The 15,318-nt window shown below is 40.3% G+C and overlaps 1 long non-coding RNA gene across 1 annotated transcript; it reads left to right on the top strand.

Annotated features, from left to right (window-relative positions):
• Positions 1–14,507: 14,507 nt before the first annotated feature.
• On the top strand, positions 14,508–15,046 carry LOC145075178 (uncharacterized). The gene is made up of 3 exons (XR_013692366.1): positions 14,508–14,652; positions 14,757–14,855; positions 14,966–15,046. It is a non-coding gene; the product is annotated as an uncharacterized LOC145075178 (long non-coding RNA).
• Positions 15,047–15,318: the final 272 nt, after the last annotated feature.

Below are 15,318 nucleotides of genomic sequence, written 5' to 3'. Positions count from 1 at the left end.
GTTCATGCCTTGCTGCGTGCAAAGTGAAATATGCCGCATGCACCTTTGAGGGTAAAGCCCTAACGTGGTGGAACGGCCACGTCAAAGCCCTAACTCTCGTCGTAGCTAATGACATGGGCTGGGAAAAAATGAAAGACCTCATGACTGAGGAATACTGCCCGAGGGGCGAGATCCAGAAACTGGAGCAGGAACTCTGGAACCTGTCAATGAAGGGCACTAATGTGGTCGCTTAAACTGCCCGCTTCAGCGAGCTGGTGGCCCTCTGCCCCAATATGGTTCCCACCGAGGGGAAGAAGATCGAGAGGTAGATTTGGGGACTAGTGCCTCCGTATCAGGGGAATGTGCTAGCGTCAAACCCCGCTACCTTCGACAGTGCCAAACGATTGGCACAACGACTCATTGACCATGGAGTCAAAACCCCTGCAACCACAACCACCCTAGCCATCCCGGAACCCTCCAAACCCGCCGATACTAAGCGGAAATTCTGGGATGAAAGGAAGAAGCATCAGGCTGCCAAAAAGCAGCAATTGGTGGCAATTCATGCCGCAGTAACCCCTACTGCTGCTACTACTGCTCCGGTGAGTCGGTATGCTGGAAGTTCGCCCAAGTGCAACAAATGCAGCTACCACCACAACGGCCCCTACCGTGAATTGCAGTGCTCTAACTGCAACAGGAAAGGACACACCGTCCGATTCTGTAAGTTCCCGACATAACCTATCAACCAAGTCCCTGGCTCTGGCGCGAGCCCAACCTGCTATGGATGTGGTGAAGCAGGCCACTTTAAGAGGGACTGCCCCAAAGCGAGGAATGCGGGAGGAGCAGGGAGGGTACTAGCTATTGGCCACGGGGAAGCAGTTGCTGACCCGACAGTGGTGACCGGTACGTTCCTCCTCGATAACTCCTATGCATGCATTCTGTTCGATAGTGGAGCGGAGCGAAGCTTCGTAAACCATAAATTTGCTCGCATGCTTAATCAACCACCGCACGCACTCAAAGAACTATTCACCGTAGAAATGGCTAATGGAAAAACTGAAAATATGAGTAGCATATACTTAGGTTGTACCCTAACTCTAGATAACCATTCATTTCCAATCGACCTCATGCCAGTCTCAATAAAAAGTTTCGACGTTATCATTGGCATGGACTGGTTAAGCCTTCATCGTGCCGACATCATGTGCTTCGAGAAAGCAGTCCGTCTAAACCTTCCGTCTAACGAAACTCTTATAGTCTATGGCGACAAACCCGGTGCAAGTCTTCGCATCATATCAAGTATTCAAGCACAGAAATACCTGCGTAAGGAATACCACGCATTCCTTGCTCACGTCGTCGACACGAACCTAGAAACGAAAGAACTAAAGAACCTCCCAGTAGTGAGCGACTTCCCCGACATTTTCCCAGAAGAACTACCCGGGTTGCCTCCACAACGACAAGTCGAGTTCAGAATCGATTTGGTCCCAGGAGCTACCCCAGTAGCCAAGTCGCCCTACCCTTTAGCACCAGCCGAGATGCAAGAACTCTCTGGTCAACTTAACGAACTGCTCAGCAAGGGCTTTATAAGGCCAAGTTTCTCACCTTGGGGAGCACCGGTCTTGTTCGTTAAGAAGAAGGACGGATCCTTCCGTATGTGTATTGACTACAGAGAACTCAACAAACTGACGGTCAAGAATCGTTATCCTCTACCACGCATAGATGATCTATTCGACCAACTGCAAGGGGCGAACTATTTTTCTAAGATTGATCTGAGATCCGGATATCACCAGTTACGAGTGCTAGAGGAGGATGTGCCGAAGACCACCTTCCGAACTCGTTACGGACATTACGAGTTCGTGGTGATGCCATTCGGATTGACCAATGCGCCTGCAGTCTTCATGGATCTGATGAATAGAGTATGCCGACCTTACTTGGATCAGTTCGTTATCGTTTTCATTGACGACATCCTAATCTACTCCCGAAGTAAGAAAGAACATGGCGATCACCTACGACAAGTTCTAGGGACATTACGAAAAGAGAAACTTTATGCGAAGTTCTCGAAATGTGAATTTTGGATCCAAAGAGTCGAATTCTTAGGACACGTGGTAAGCGAAGAGGGAATCCACGTGGACCCATCCAAAATTAAGGCCATTGAGAACTGGTCAGCACCGAAGACGCCTACAGAAATTCGTCAATTTCTAGGTCTCGCTGGCTACTACCGCAGATTCATTCAGAACTTCTCACGAATAGCGAAGCCTCTTACAACCCTAACCCAGAAAGGCGTGGCCTTTGACTGGGAAGAGAAATAAGAAAGAGCATTCCAAACGCTTAAACGAGCCTTGTGCACCGCACCAATACTATCCCTTCCAGAAGGAATAGAAGACTTCGTAGTTTATGGCGATGCATCGAATCAAGGGCTCGGATGTGTTCTGATGCAGCGGGGTAAGGTCATCGCCTACGCCTCGAGACAATTGAAGACACACGAGGTTAACTACATGACCCACGATCTTGAACTATGAGCAGTAGTGTTTGCTCTGAAGATCTGGAGACATTACTTGTATGGAACGAAGAGCACTATCTTTACCGACCACAAGAGTTTACAACACATTTTCGATCAGAAGGAGCTCAACATGAGACAACGACGATGGGTCGAACTACTCAGTGATTACGAATGCGATATTCGTTATCATCCGGGTAAAGCCAACGTAGTAGCAGACGCCCTAAGTCGGAAGGAATATTCTGGTCGCAAAGTCAAGTCGTTATCGATAACCATCCATTCACACCTGACTAAGCAAATTCAGGCGGCTCAACTTGAGGCCATGAAATCTGAAAATGTGCCAAGTGAATCCCTTAGAGGAATGGACAAGAATTTAGAAGCCAAGGGTGACGGAGCTTTATATTTCATGAACCGGATCTGGACACCGAAACATGGTGGTTTCCGAGACTTGGTCATGACTGAGGCGCACAACACTCGGTATTCCGTCCACCCAGGTTCAGATAAGATGTATCTGGATCTTAAGAAGCTATACTGGTGGCCTAATATGAAAGTAGAGATTGCTACCTTCGTAAGTAAATGCCTTACTTGCGCAAAGGTTAAGGTCGAGTACCAGAAGCCCTCTGGTTTATTGCAGCAACCAGAGATCCCGGAATGGAAGTGGGAGCGGATCACTATGGATTTCATAACCAAGTTGCCCAAGACAACGGGTGGACTTGACACCATATGGGTCATCGTTGATAGATTGACCAAGTCTGCACACTTCCTGCCTATCAAAGAAACCGACAAGATGGAGAAACTTACGAGAACATACATTAGGGAAATCGTACGGCTACATGGTGTACCTATGTCCATTATCTCCGATAGAGATAGTAGGTTCACCTCAAGATTTTGGCAATCACTACAACATTCCCTAGGAACAAGGCTGGACATGAGCACAGCCTACCATCCTCAGACCGACGGACAGAGTGAGAGGACCATCCAAACTCTGGAAGATATGTTGCGAGCCTGCGTGATTGACTTTGGGAAGACATGGGATACTCATTTACCCCTTGTCGAGTTTTCCTATAATAACAGTTATCACACGAGCATCAAGGCTGCTCCATTTGAAGCTCTCTACGGCCGTAAGTGCAGATCCCCTCTATGCTGGGCTGAGGTGGGTGATACCCAATTAGCCAGGGGGCAAACTTCCGACAGTACTCTCACCGGTCCGGAGATCATTCGGGAAACAACAGAGAAAATCGTTCAGATCCGTGAACGATTGAAAGCCTCTAGAGACCGACAGAAGAGCTACGCTGATAAACGAAGGAAACCTTTGGAATTTCAGGTGGGAGACCGAGTCCTCCTCAAAGTCTCACCCTGGAAGGGCTTGATACGCTTCGGCAAGCGTGGAAAGCTTAATCCGAGATACATAGGGCCTTTCGAGATTCTTGCAAGAGTCGGCCCCGTAGCTTACAAACTCGAACTACCAGACGCACTTCATAACGTACATTCTACATTCCACGTATCTAACTTGAAAAAGTGTCTATCCGACGAGACTCTTGTAATCCCACTCAACGAGGTCGAAGTCAACGAGAGCCTCAACTTCGTGGAAGAACCTGTAGAGATCATGGACCGTGAGGTCAAGCAGACAAAGCAAAGCCGTGTCCCTATCGTGAAGGTTCGCTGGAATGCCAAGCGAGGACCGGAATTCACTTGGGAACGTGAGGATCGGATGAAACTGAAATACCCTCACCTTTTTGCTTAGTTATTTGTAATTTCTAACTTGCTTAAAATTCTAATTTCGGGACGACATTCCTTCTAACGGGGGGATGATGTGACAACCTGATATTTCGAGTCAATGTAATGTAAAACCGATCAAATTTAGGTCAAAATGTAACCTTCCTAAAATCTTGTTCGGATTAAATAAAGTAGTAGGAATCATATCAAGGTTTGCGTACATAAAAAGAACGTCCAAATCTGACTTCGTATGAGGAAGTTATGAATTTTTGATGGAATTCCTTAATCACGTCATTTTAATAAATAAATAATAAAAATAATTTCGGAATTTGCCAACGGAATCTAAACGAAAGTTGTAGATCATGGTCTCACCTTCGCGTGGATATAAAGAACGTCAAAAACGGAGTTCGTATGAGGGAGATATGAATTTTTGAAGTTTATTTATAATAAATATAAATTTAATTATAAATTCCCGATAATATCCGAAGGGGAGTCATCGGATTGGACCGAAGTACGCCCTGCGTACCTTCGTACGCCCCGCGTACTGAGATCGAGGGTCTCGGATCGTCCACGTCGCACTATCCGAAGAATCTAACCCGTCTGACCCGTCCGACCCGCCGTCCCATCCGACCCGCGTACCCAGCAACCCGTCCCATCCGAACCGAGGCAGTCGAGGCTTCGGTCATGCATGACGTACGCGTACGCACTACGTACGAGCGTACGCCCTGCGTTCGGAGGCGGTTCAGCCTTCCTATAAATAGGATGCGAGGCTTTCCGAAAATGTTGCTCATTTCTCTCCTCTCTCTCACAACCTTGCCTCGTTTTCCGTGCCCGTTATAACCCGAAGCTCTGGTCTTTTTGCTCAAGTCCCGAGGGTCGATTTTACTCCCGAGATTCCCGAGAATCCCGAGAAAAATCCGTTTTTCGAGACGAAACTCTGCCCGGTTTTCCATCTCGCTTTCTTCAATCAATCAAGTGAGTTTCATACCCCTTAATCAACCTGTTAAATATTCTAAATGCTTTTATATGCTTTCAAAAGGGGGGAATACAAGTTAAATACTTATAGTTATTGTTTCAATCACATGTGATTGCACTAATCACATGTGATTAATAACTAGGGAAATCAGTGATTTTATCACTATTCAAACTATCTATCAAACTGTTTTACTACTAAATGTTTTCCAAACCCATTTACTTTTCGAATTTACACTGCAACTGTGATTTAAACAAATGTTCCTTATACTTAATCTGTTTTAATCAAATCTACGCCTTCAAATTGTTTTATAGATTGACATCAAGTCAATCTTTCTTTAAAAATAATACTTATGTTTCAAATGTCTTATAAATACTTATTTATGTTTTTATATTATAAATTGCATGCCCATATATGTATAGACGTATAAATAATGTTTAAAGTGCTTAGGAAGGCCATCCACCCTTTTTCCTTTTCCTCGATTTGGATGTGGTCTGGTGGGATTTTGGGTGACCATCCGAAGGTCGTTTCCATGTTAATTATATATCAAATATACATATATAGACATAAAAGTACTTCCATAACCATACGTACTAGACGCACCGTTAACAAGTTACCATCGGGGTAACACAGAACCATACTATTACAACTGCTAGATCAATGAGTCAGTTCATTCATGAGTCTATACTAGGAAGAGAATATATACAACTATACTACGAGAACATATACAACTATACTAGAACAAGAAACATTTCATCACATATGCAAGAATACGATAACAAATGTGATCCACTGTATCAGAGCATGCCTTAAATGTCATGGCCCAAGTTGTAGCCAGAACTCTCTTGGAGGGAGAGCGTTGAGTTTGCGTATAGATCTATACTGGATTGACTATCCTACACCTTGCTGCTAGCTACAGCCGGACCTGCAGGTCTGCGGGTGCCAAACGTCATTCCGTTATTACGACCGTTCTTTTGTCGTTGTTATCAGTCGATAGTATGGTGCAATTATCACATTATACCTTAATATAAATCCGGTTTAAGGTAGTAGTAATTAGTACAACAGTAGTTCTTATTATACAAAGCTACAGTACTACAATGATTTACCCATTACATATTTTGGTGATAATCTCACTTAAGCATTAATGTACAAACTATATTTTATCAAATGATAGTTATACTTGGGTAATTACACACTTTTACAACAGACGAGTTTACAAAACAGTTAAGCCTTGGTAGAAGGCTACTTTTATAGAAAATATAGGATTTTATGAGAGATTCAAACTTTTACAAACTTATACATTGAGACAGCTTCAAACGTTTTTGACAACGAACATTGACACTAAAATACTTATGAACTCACCAGCTTAATGCTGATCTACTCTTTCAAAATAACTTGTATTCTCAGGTCATTAGTAGACAGGTACCGATGCCAGCTTTTGAGATGATGGAGCGTACTCAAGACTCATCATTTTATTATTTTGATTTACGTTATATTTTTGGTGTCTAAAACTGTACAGAACACGCATGTATGAAAATTATATATTTAATGCAATGGATGATGTTGTTTGCCTATTTACATTTACTGTGTTATGATTACCTTACATGACGTCCTCCGCCCCAGAACGTTTCCGCCGTTCTTGGTTTTGGGGTGTGACATGTTTAAAGCCTAGAAAACATAAGGAATCACATGTGTTAAGGAGTTTATGGCCAAGACAAGTTCATGGGCCGTAAACACCTATAAAGGGGTCAAATGACACCCTAACTCCTTCCTTATGCCTAGAACCCAACATAGATCATTACCTTGAAATGTTGGAGACTTGAAAACACCATAACCACCCTCCCAAGGGAGTTTACGGCCGTAAAATCCAAGGGAATATGGTCCCAGGGCCGTAAACTCCTTAAAGGAGTTAATATGACACCCAAACACTTGTTTAAACCTTGGAATAATTTACCACTTGAGTTGTAACAACTTTAAGCCTCAATTAATGACCCAATGTAGAGTTTACGGCCAGGAGTTTGCTCCCCTGGGCCGTAAACTCCAAAGAATATGTTCATTAGACCTTAAACTCCCATTTGAGGTATTACACTCCTTTGTTGCAACCCATTAGCCTCCTAGCACTTGACCAAAAGTGTTTTCCTCGCGTTTAAATGTTTATACTTGTATAATTAGTGTTTTAATCACTAATTATTTATATACATATGTCTTCATATGTAATTAGGATCATTGTGTGTGTCTAAAGTCTTCACTTGACACCAAGCACTTGTCCGATCCTTCCTTACGATAACAGTCCGTTCAATTGCAGTCACTTACTGCAGGTGAGTTCATACCCCTTAACTAATGTTTTAAACTATTTTTAAATGTTTTATGGGGGGGATACAAGTAGAATCATGCTAGTTATTATATCAATCACATGTGATTAATAAGTAGAATTATGCTAGTTATTACATCAATCACATGTGATTAATATACAACATTCAAATGATTTGGCTACTCATTAGCGGTTTTACCAAACAGCTCCTTCAAATGATTTTTATAAACATTTTATATGTTTTAAACTCCTTATTACACTGTACAGTTTACTCTGTATACTATATTTCAAACTTACTTACAATTGAGTTTCAAACAAATGTTTCCTTATACTTAAACTGTTTTATCAAACTTATGCCTTCAAACTGTTTTATAGATTGACATCAAGTCGATTTTTTCTTAAAATAATAATTACGTTAAAATGTTTTACAAAACTTATTTATGTTTTTATATAATCAATTGCATGCCTCTATAAGTATAGTTATATAAGAAATGTTTAAAAGACCTAGGAAGGCTATCCACCCTATTTCCTTTTCGCGCTTGAGATGTGGTCTGGTGGGATATCGGGTATTTGTCTGAAAGTCATTTAAATATTAGTTATATATCATGTGTACATATATAGTCATAAAAGGCCCTTCCAGTTCATCAGATACCCTTGGGTAGCAAGGGTATACCTCCACGTCCATACGTATCAGTTAGATCACTAGTAAACTACCATATGGGTAGTTTAGGAAGATACTAGAACTATTACTAGAACGCAATATCATACAATGAGTTAGTTCATTCATGAGTCATTACTTTCTAGATCATTACTGTACATTAATATACTTGCTAGGTAGAGAACACGTACATGACAGCTATAACATTACATTACATTACTATACTTGCTAGATAGAGAGAACACACATTACAGCTAGCACGCGTGGAACATTACAGTACATTACTATACTATTACATGATCACACTTACATAAGTACAATTACATGATCACACTTACATGAGTACGCTTACATATACATAGGACAGACGACACTAGGTGCTATAGCATAGAACGAGTTCAGGATCTAACTATACTAATGAATCACAACGCAATTGTGATAGTTATATCAAGTATACATGATCATAGTGATGTGGATGCTCACGGCTTGCATACATGCAGTAGTCGTGGGTAGGTCCCAAAATCCCTTTGATAGGGGAGCGTATAGTCTGGGATCTAGACATCACATTATACCTTATCCCTCAAATAAGGCAGTTGGGTACCGATGTAGTCATTTATTTCAAATGCTACAGTACTCATAAGTATTTCCTTGGACTTAAGGTAATAGGTACGGTTGTAGTTCGGTACTACACCATAGTACTACTTCATTTTCCCTTTACATTCACTTCATGAATATTTCACACGACGTACGATAATGTAGAAAACTATATTTTTGACTAATAATAGTCGGACACGGGAAAATACACACTCTTACTAGCGACACACACAGACACTAGATTGCCTTGGTAGAAGGCTACATTGAGATCAGTTAAGTCTTGGTAGAAGACTCCTTTTGTTACTAATAGGAATCATAGGGATTTCTAGGGTTTTTCAAACATTTACAGTTGTTTTACAAACATCTTCATACTTACAGTTCATATACAAATTCTTACATACAGATACTTACATACAAATTAAGACACTAAATACTTATGATCTCACCAGCTTCAATGCTGATACTCGCTTTCAAAATTACTTGTATCCTCAGGTTATCATAGGCAGGTACCGATGCAAGGAGAAAGGAAGATGGAGCTTGTTCAAGACTCATCTTTCATTTTGATTTATGCTTTAGTGTTTATCAAAATTTGACAGAACACATTTGTATAATAATTATATTATTAATGCAATGGATGATGTTGTTGCTTGTTTACTATTGTACATTGTTGTGATATTATACATGACGTCCTCCGCCCTAGAACGTTTCCGCCGTTCTTGGTTTTGGGGTGTGACAGATTGGTATCAGAGCATTGTTTATAGTGAATTAAGTATATCAACCCATAAAAGATATACTAACTATAAATATATAAGGGATTAAAAAAATACTCTGACCAAGAGTTTATACTTTAAATAGTAAAATATTTAAGTAAGTATACGTGCTGCATTCATACTAAAATCAGTGTCACTAGGACAATACAAAAGAATTATGATTGTTGGGCAACATAGGTGGGCTTAGAGACATATGGTCAAAACTGGGAAGATATAGCCTGATCACCTATATTATCCGAGCGTTGACTAGCATGTGCCTAAGTTTAATTGTGTGGTTGCAACAATGCTAAAATCTTACCAACCCTACCATAATGAGAACAATAGAACATAACATTAAAATTAAAATACTATAGGAGTATTTGGTGTTACTATAAGTACTTTATACTTGAGAACTAAAACGGGATCTTCATTACTAAGTTGATAGTTGCTAAGTGGATACACTAAGGCTATATGTAATTAGGATGTTATAGACTTAGAATCTGTGAAAATTTTGCTTTACCCCTATTCTGTGTGAATTTGGAGTTAAGATCACTTATTTGAAGGTCTATCCTGTTTAGATTACACATAGCTGGTATGCACTTCACAAATAGCGATGTAACTAATGAAGGTTTTCTAAATAATTATCTAGATAGTTTGTCTAATAATTATTCTCTTACCCTAAATTCTCGCATAGAAAACATAGTTGGACTCCATCCCCTCGGCAACCAGTATCTTCCGAATGAAGTCATAGCTGGTTGGTTTGGAGAAGAACCAGATAATGATCATCCTATCCCCTTGAATGATCACCATGATGAAGACCTTTCGTATGATGCTAACTCCGAACCAGAGGTTGAGAACCTACCCCGAGCAGCTCCCTTTCCAATTCCTAACCCTCGTCCGGCTTTTCATGGCCCGACCCTGAATGAGTGGAATGCTTGGAAACATGGAGCCAAGGACAAGATCAGCCTATGCCCTTTAATGGCGACCGAAGCTTTTATGACTTGAACAATGGGGGCTCAGCAGATAGAGTCTTGCCAATCTTGGTCCGCAGAGTGGCCCGAAATGAGATTCAAGGCAGGACAGCCCTATATCAGAATACCGAAGTTGTCGCCGATGCGAGAATGCATACCCTCCGCACCATTCGTCTAGAAAATGCTCATGATAGATCAGAGAGAAACCATGAAACCCTGCTGCAAGCACTGGCTGAATCACGAGCCGAAGTCATAAAGCTCCGAGTACGCCAGGGGGTGTACGAAAGACACTTACTTGACATGGAACGTCAATTGGCTGAACTAAGAGTTCACCAGAGGGATGACTGTCGCCAGTAGTAGACGCTTTACTTTATTTTCCTTATAAAAGGGAATCGTGTTTTCTGTCTATGCCCGATGTGGCATTTTCTATGAAATTACCTTGTACCGTAAGTACTTTAAGTTAGGTCCTTACGCTGTCAAGAATTATCTTCTGTGGATATGATGTAAGACCTTTACAAAGTCATTTTCCCGAATCTTTACGTCGGGAATATCAAAGATATTGACAGCCGGCTAACTTCTGTGTCATTCTTTATTCAAGTACTCTTATCATACTCTCATTGGAGTCTATCTGAAACCTGCTTTAGTCGAGTCATTGGACTATAGAAAGTTAGATCCAGAGACATTTCCAAGTCACTTTCAGTGGTTGGATCTTGTTATTCACCAACCCACGATACCTCGGCTCGAACGACAAACGTCTTGAGACCATTCTACGAACTTACTTCTACTCATTACTAGGACTGCATCATAGGTATGTAGGTCAAACCTTCGCGAACATACTTCCATTCCGTACTAGGACTGCATCATAGGGATGTAGGTCAAACTTTCGAGAACATAGTCGTACTCTTTACATGAACAATCTAAGTACATCAAGGGTCAACCAGAATCGCTCACAAAATCCTTATCTTTCGTGTTACAGAATCATGTCGTCATCCGAAAGCAATCAATCGAACAGCGAAACCTCCGCTTTTCCTATGGGCGCCGATACCTTTCAAACTACTGTTACAGCTGCCGTAGTGGCTGCCGTAACCGCGGTCCTTGCGCACCGTAGCGCTATCAGCACAGTCAATGTTGCTGATGGGAATGAAGTTTCCAATCGTGGTATCCATCCAGGAAGTCGCCAAACAGTGACAGTCATAGGCTCGCAAAGCCGAAAAGCAGAGAACAGGAAACGAAAGCGTCAAGCCCGGAAAGAACGCAAGAGATCCCAAAAGCTGGCTATACAACAGCAGCAAGTGGAAACCCCTGCCGTTCCCGTACCGCACAGGCCATACGAGGGAAAACTCCCGAAGTGTGATAAATGTAGTTTCCATCATCATGGGGCTTGCCATGAGATGCAATGTTGCAATTGCCTAAACATAGGGCACCATGCTCGTGGCTGTGGAGTACCGGCACGACCCATCACTCAAGTCCCTTTCATCAGGACTGACCCTACGCACAAGATTAGTTATAACGCCGAACGATTTAAGAAGCAATTTTCAAAGTGGAGCAACGAGGAAGGCACTTGTGTCCACATAACACTCGCTAAACACCGCAATCTCGTCACCAAAGCTAGTACTAGCCAATCATGCCACCAATGCGGGGAGATAGGGCACTTCAAGAAGGATTGCCCCATAGCAAAGAACTCTGGCGCAGATGGGAGAATTCTCAGGATCACAGCTGCAGGAGAGCCTGCTCCGGAACCACGTTAAATGTAATTTAGGCATTTCATTGTAACAGACTTATAAACTATCCAGAACTAGTGCAACTAGAGTCTTACCTTTTGCGAGATCCTATCTGTATAGGGATTCTCGTGCAGCGTATACTTGTCTTTTGTAGTATACCTTATTCGCAACAATAGTCTTGTGGTAAATCTAAAGTACTGTAACTCTATTCATGGTTGCATGGTTGTGTTTTGTCTGTAAACGTCTTATGTTCAAATCTAATGTCTTTAAGTTTCAGTATGATTTCGACATTATCATACGAATCGATTCAATTTGATCCTCATGAAAACAGCTTCATACGTACATCTCTTTCTTCTAGATCACTTTTCCAGCGAAACCGTCACATCAGAACACCGAAGTACTCATGCCAGGAGTACCTCTTAGTTATTTTCTTTCCAAAGAAATCCTTGAAGTACCACTCGTGCAGTACGTCAAGTTTAATCCGAGGATTCATGCACTACAAGAAAAAAGGCCTTTTATGACGCGCAAAATACGACGCTCATTGATCTATGTTACGCAAAGGAGAGTGATATTAGAAAAATGTCATCTCTTCAAAAAATTTAAGGATAGAAGACACGCATTATTGCGCGCCCTTAAATTAGTGTCTAAAAAAAACACGGAGGGCACCTATAATAAAATGCGCGTCGTCTAAGGATGTCGCTTTATAATTTTTAATGGAACGCGCGTTCCATCCTTTAACAGTAGGGGGAAATGAAATTCTGAAAAAATTAAAAATCCCGCCTTCCTTTTTTTTCACAATCAAGAAACCCTAACCTTTCTCTCTATTCACGAGCCAGTAATAAGCAAAGAAGATCAACAACAAACACGAACTGGTTCGATTTCTCCCTAAAACTGGTACAACTTCTCCTAAATCCGACTTCACTTCACACTCTGAGTTTGTTCTCTCCCTAATCGATGCATCCACATTCTCGTCTCTCCCCCTCCACTGAGTTTTCTCTCATCTCTCTCCTCCATAGATGAATATTTTTCTTTCTCCTTTGTCCGTGCTTCCTTATTGCAGGTGGTCTCGGTGGTGTTTGATAGTTGGAAACGAAAGCAACAGTGAGTATACAACAAGCCTTCCATTCCAAAAAAAAAACTTTGCACGTAATAGAGAAGGTTAATTCCACATAAGGGATGGAGCCAGAAGATGTGGGTGATAAAAACGCAATCATTGGAGCCAGAAGATATCTCTCCTCCACCAGATGAAGATTGTCGAAGAGCTGAAGGGGGGACCAATTTCTATAAAGCAGTGCTCTATATGTTCCTTTTTCTGGTAATTCTACGATCCCTTTACAATTTATTCTATTTTCGTTTTTTATTTTATATATGTTCATGTTAATTTCTAAACATGAATCACTTCACCTTCTTAAATCTTGTGTTTTTTTTCATGAAAATCATCCCCCAGTTTATAAAATTATATGCCTAATTGTTGAGATATGCATTTGTTTTAGGTTGAGGGTGAGGGTAGGGCACCTAATTCTCCTTAGAATACAAATACAAAAGCAATATGCCATTGTTGGAATGGAGATGGATTTCAGCAACATGAACTGTTTGACTTTGATTCTTGCTAAATGGAAAATAATAATAGATGAACAGGGGAAGTGGCGACCTAAATACCAAGTGTCATCAGAGAATTGCTATTACGTAGGGGCAGATTTTAGTTTGCATCTTGTTCACCAAGGCAAAAGAAAAAAGAGAAATAGGAAGTGTAGAAGAAAAAAAGATGAACATGGGAATGAACCAAAAAACAGAGGAATAATGTTTATTTCTTGCCAAAGGTAAAACTACTTATTAAAAACATGATTTTGAATGAAATTACAATGTAATGCAAGTCCTATTTTATACTAAACACAAATGAAACGTAGTCTAATTCAAATACCACATAAAAAATGCAAGTTTACTAAAAAATTCCTAAAATACCCCTGGGCTAAAATTGTCCCAATTTCTCTAGGTTATCCAACAGGTATTGCAGAAAAGTGGGGTTATTCTTGATTCACCAGAGGAGCAAAAGAAGAAGGTTTAGTGATATAGCTATAATATTGTGATTTGTGAACAAACTTGAAACTATTAAAACCCTTATACATTGGAAACCCTTCTGTTGAGGATGAGCATTTAGACACATATGAGCTTTCAATACTAATTTATAAGTTTCCTCTTTCCTGTGTTTATACTTTATAGTTGGATTTCAAATTTTTGTTTCTTTATGCTATAGAAAGTTTTAGATATTTAAATACTATATGCTAGTCTATGTTGAGGTTTGAATAAGATTCTACTTATTATTCATCATACATCTTAATGCGTGTATTTACTTGAAACAGGTTGTTGTGGAAAGAATTAAAAACAATGTCATAGGTGACAAGATTGATCCAAAAGCTGTACTAAATTTGGATCCTGGTCTTGGTGTTTTGGATGCATTTTTTGCCAGTTTGTCAATGATTCTTGTCAGTGAGGTATGTTCTTTCCCTATCTTTTTTTATAGGCACACATAAGTTTCCACAAATGCTTATTTCTCAAAATTACATTACCCAATATTCCATTTATTGCTTCCATCTAGATTGGAGATGAAACTTTTATTATAGCAGCTCTTATGGCAATGCATCATCCAAAGTCAATTGTTCTATCAGGTGCACTCAGTGCTCTGTTTGTAATGACTGTAAGTTTGCTACTTTTCTTTTTTACCCTTTTCATATTTTAGTGAACATAAATGAAAAACATATATTTTAGTTTGCTTCTAAGTTTAGTTTGGTTTTATTTGGTATGTAGATACTTTCTACAGGGCTTGGTAGGATTGTTCCAAATCTAATATCAAGGAAACACACAAACAGTGTTGCTACAGGTATGTATTGAGTATATATATATATATATATATATATATATATATATATATATAATAAAATTCAATTTAAAATATGAGGATTGTGAGACATCTAAATTGTTTTTTTCTACAATGCAGTTCTTTATGCCTTCTTTGGGCTGTGTTTGCTCTATATTGCTTGGAGATCAGATTCAAAAGCATCTCAAAAAAAGGAGATGGAGCAAGTATGTTTTCTTTTTCCCCATTAAGGGTTATAGTTTTTATATAAATTTAGGCTTTACCTCATTATTAAATACCCTAA

This window comes from Lactuca serriola, chromosome 9 (genome assembly GCF_051521515.1).
Source record: "Lactuca serriola cultivar US96UC23 chromosome 9, Lser_US96UC23_V15, whole genome shotgun sequence".
NCBI lineage: Eukaryota > Viridiplantae > Streptophyta > Magnoliopsida > Asterales > Asteraceae > Lactuca > Lactuca serriola.
This window is presented reverse-complemented; position numbering and strand designations above follow the sequence as displayed.